Source organism: Mirounga leonina, unplaced genomic scaffold (genome assembly GCF_011800145.1).
Source record: "Mirounga leonina isolate KUSES-001 unplaced genomic scaffold, KU_Mleo_1.0 Mir_82, whole genome shotgun sequence".
In the NCBI taxonomy this organism is placed as follows: Eukaryota; Metazoa; Chordata; class Mammalia; order Carnivora; family Phocidae; genus Mirounga; species Mirounga leonina.
This window is the reverse complement of record NW_023270825.1, coordinates 3,852,863-3,857,065: the sequence shown is the minus strand read 5'-3', so window position 1 is coordinate 3,857,065 and position 4,203 is coordinate 3,852,863. Positions and strand designations below refer to the sequence as shown.

Genomic DNA, 4,203 nt, shown 5'->3' with positions numbered 1-4,203 from the left:
CATCCAGGTGCACGTGCTCACATGCACACACCATGCCAGGTGGCTGGGGAGCTGTCGTCTCATGCCAGGGGGGCCTGTTATCCCTACAGGCAGAGATTCCACTCAAATCCAGAGGCACCTGGACCTGACTTCCCCGAGCCAGCCGCCCCTCTGGAGGGCAGCTCCATAATTTCCCAGCCACCCTGCTAAAGCCGAACGAACCTCAGACATCAGTGTATGGGCGGGGTGGGCAATGAGACCAGAGGGGCAAGCAATTTGTCCAAGGCCTCAGAGAAAAGCCCAACAGGGCAAAGATGGGACCTGCACCTGTTCCTGCTCCCCTCCTCTGTTCCAGGGGCCACCTGGGGAGACATGGGGAGAGGAAGTTACGGTGCTCACAGTAAGGTCCCGGCCCCGAAGCTTCCCACCTTACTCCCCAGGAACCCAGGACAGATTGTGACACGTGAAGGGTTTGTTGGGCAGGGGTTCAGGCGAGAGTCCAAAGTTTAGCCTCTGTCCGCAGGCAGCCCCCAGGGAGGACCCCTCTCAAAGAAACTCAGCCCAAGTGCAGGGGTAGGAACAGATTCCCCAGGGAGCAGCCAGAGCGGATGGCTCCAGGGCAGAGGAGGAGGAACCCGGCAGTGGGGGGCAAGCAAGACTCTGCTCCTGCTGCGAGGACCCCAGACAGCAAATCCACTCCCTTCCTCCCACCAGCTCCAGGGATGTGCAAGTCTCCCCGTCACCTAGCTCACGTGAGCTCAGGGAAACAGGGTGCATGAGGCCCCAGGTCTGACACCCATGCCGGCCTGTTAGGGCCAACGTGACAAAGCGCAACCGAACAGGCCACTTACGTGACAGAAAGGCACCTCCCACAGTTCTGGAGGCTACAGGGCTGAGATCAAGGTGCCGGCGGGTTGGATCCTCCAGGGCTGAGGGAGGATCTGTTTGGGCCTCTCCCCAGCTTCTGGTGTTTGCTGGCGACCTCGGTCATTCTTCAGCTTGGTGGCAGCGTCCCTGCCCCTCCGGCTCTCCACCTTCATCTTCACATGGTGATCTCCCCGTGCGTGTGTGCGTGCGTGCGTGCAAACCTCCCCCTACGATAAGGACGCAGTCACCTTGGATTAGGGGCCCGCCCTAGTCTGGTATGACATCATCGTGACCTGTTACATCCACAGCAACCCTGTTCCTGAATAAAGTCACGTTCGGAGGGAGTGGGGTTTCGGACTTCAGCGCATGAATTTGGGGAGGACACAATTCAGCGATAAAAACGCTGAACACAGGTCCGGCTCTCCGCTCGGCCACTTCCCCACCCTGAACACAAGATGTCACAGCATCAGCCGGCAACGTGCCTCCTTCCTCTGAGAGATGGGGAGGGAGCACCCACCTCGCCGGTTTGTCATGAACAACCCATGAGACGGGGGAGCACCTCTTGCGTGCCCTCCACCTCGAGCCCTAGCGTGGGCTCTGGAAGGCAGGAAGGCATCGATGGCATGACCCCCAAGACCAGCAGCGACCCCGGCGCTCAGGCGGGAAGCCGGCACACAGGTGCTCCCAGCCCACCCCTGCAGTGACTGCAGAAAGCCATTAAGAGCAAACTACATGTGGAACCACCATAAATCGAGGGGCTCAGTTGGCTGTTCTCCTGCAGTTCTGACCCCTGCCCCCCTCAAACCCGCATTTCTCTTTGATGCATTCCTAAAGGAGCTGGGCTCCAGATGTTGTCAAGAAAGAAGGCATTTGCAAGGATGCCTGTGTTCAACTGCCCATGTTGGAGATTTATTTACTTGATTTATTCTTCCTGGATTACTTTATTTACTTGATTTATTCTTGTTCCAGCAAGAATTGAGGGGATATACAGTGAATAAAATCCATTTTGGTTAAGTGGATCGGCGCCCCACAATTAGCGGGACAGGGCCAGAATAACTGAAAAACACAAATAATCCCCAATTCCCATTGGACCTCACAGCTGGCATCTCAGACCAGATGTACCTCCTTGCATAGGCATGTTATTTTTAAACCATGAGGCTCAGCGTGTTCAGGTGCTGTGCACGTGATAGTAAGGATGGGGTGCCTGAGGACGAGGTGGGGGGGCTTCCAGGCCAGCCGCACCAAGGGAGCAAAGAATGGGACGGGAGAGAGAGGTGGTGTTAGAGACCCGCCATGCCAAACGCCTTGCCTTTCCTACCAAACCCAAATTGAATCCCCAGACACTCTGTCTCTTCAAAATTGCGACTTAACCTTAGAGCACTGCCTGGGGGGGTCCAAGGTTGGTCGTGTTAGCCATTCACCTCCAGAAAGCCACATCGAAGCCTGGCTCTTGCCACCTGGTTCTGGTGATCCGTGAATTTGGCCTCTGGTGGCTCCTTTGCCGCATTAAACACAGTGTCACCCACGGTGAGCGAGCTGGCAGGCTCTGCTCCTGCACCACGCCCCAGGGGGCCCCGGCTGGCCCCGGATGATATGCAGTGCCCAGCCAAGCACTCCAGGAGGGGTGCTCTCCATGGCACATGCTGCCCCTCCGTGCCAGCCCCTGCACCCAGTCTGGAACTAGTCGCACTTTAACTCCCTGGCGACCCAGAGGAAAGGGGAGAAAAGCGCACACTGAATCTCTATTTGGGGAGGAGCCCGGGCACCATCAATGCCCCTGCCTGCTCTAATGGGCGTTTGCCCAAAGCAAGAGGACAGCCTTGTGGGGTGCATCACGCCATTGTTCCCTGAGCAGGTTCCTACATTGCAGGACCCTTTGGGGTCACCCTGCATGGCAGCCAGTGTTCCCACAGAGCCACCCCCCAAGGCCAGCACATGCTGCTGCAATCCACCCCTACAGGGCCCCAGGCGTTGTCCCTCAAGTCTCTCCGTCGGCATCATCCCTGGCAGCAGCCCGAGGCAGCCCCATGCTGGCCTGTCCATCACTGAGCAGCGAAAGGGAAGGCGGTCCCACCTTGGGCCCTTTTCCTACTGGGAGATTCCCAAGCTCCCCTCTAAACGTGCCCACCTCCTCCCAGAACCTTCTCTGTGAGCTAGTATGGAAAAAGGAGGGTGGCCTTTGAAACACCAGGGGAGTCCCTGAGTCGCCTCCCCCAAGGCAGTGGGGGCCTGGCTAACACTTCAAACTAGAAGAAGTCGGCAAAAACGACAGGAAAAGAACATCTGCTCCATGGGGACCGTCTGTGTCTAAAGGGACACTGAAGAGGTGGGCTGGGCTCTGCCCTGAGGTCACAGCCCCACTGTGAGACTTGTAAGGTGCCCACTGGGTATCGCCCACTCCATCCCACCCTCCTGCTGGGGAAGCCAAGGGCCTCGTCCTCTAGTACGTGGGGAAGCTGAGATGGACCCAGGTCCGGGGCGCACCTGAGAACTTGCTTCCCTTTGATCTCTGTCAGGGAAGGAAAACGGGACCCGCAAAAGGGGAAGCAGCTTGCAAAGGTCTCAAGGCAAGGGATGGGCTTCTAACCTCGCTTCCGCATCAACGGTTATCTGCCATCAAGCCTTCCGGGCGCCAGCGCATTGGGCCGCGGGCTGGGGTGAATCGAGGCTACTTAATACGTCCATCCTGGTCCTGCCTTGTAATTAAGATTCCGGGAATAAAGTAAGGCCGGGGGCTTTCATGGGCGATCTGCCTTCAGATAGTGCAGGTCAGCTTTAGGCACCAGCGCCGTCCTAATGAATGGCTCCCTTTGGGTCTGAAAGAAAAGATGTAATCGGCCCACACAAAGCACGTCCTGTGCAATTACAAGAATCCACATGGATGGGCTGACCTGTGACCTATAAAACAGAATGAAGATTTTCAAATATCACCAGGAGGTAGGGAAAGAGATGGCTGGTCAGCTGCTCCTGCCTTCTCACTCCCCAGGGTGGAAGAAAGAACAAGATCGGGAGACCTAGAAAGAAATGGGGCAGGCTTTGAACAGCCTTGGTACAATTTTTCGGTTGTAGGGTCTTTTGGGGGGGGGGGACGCTAATGCTCATTTTTGCACTCCATATCCAGATGCGTATGACAAAATAGTTTTTCTTTGCTGCCGGACGCTAGCATGCCGGCAAGTTATTTCTTGCTCGACAAAGCAGAACCTCCAACAGCCATAGGATGTGCTCATTACGTTCTGCCAGAATATTAAAGAGAGTATATTTTGGGGCAGGGGGGTGTCATGGTGAAAAGCACAGCCATACGCACTCCTTACGGGACCTGGATTCCTGAGCTCGGGGCCAACTGTCCAGGTTCGGGGC

General features: G+C 56.6%; 1 long non-coding RNA gene across 1 annotated transcript; it reads right to left on the bottom strand.

The window, feature by feature from the left end:
• Window positions 1-263: 263 nt before the first annotated feature.
• LOC118002035 lies at window positions 264-3,234 on the bottom strand. Its single transcript, XR_004676925.1, has 3 exons — window positions 1,764-3,234; window positions 831-1,073; window positions 264-341 (listed from the first exon to the last, which is right to left on the bottom strand). It is a non-coding gene; the product is annotated as an uncharacterized LOC118002035 (long non-coding RNA).
• Between the last annotated feature and the right edge of the window lie 969 nt (window positions 3,235-4,203).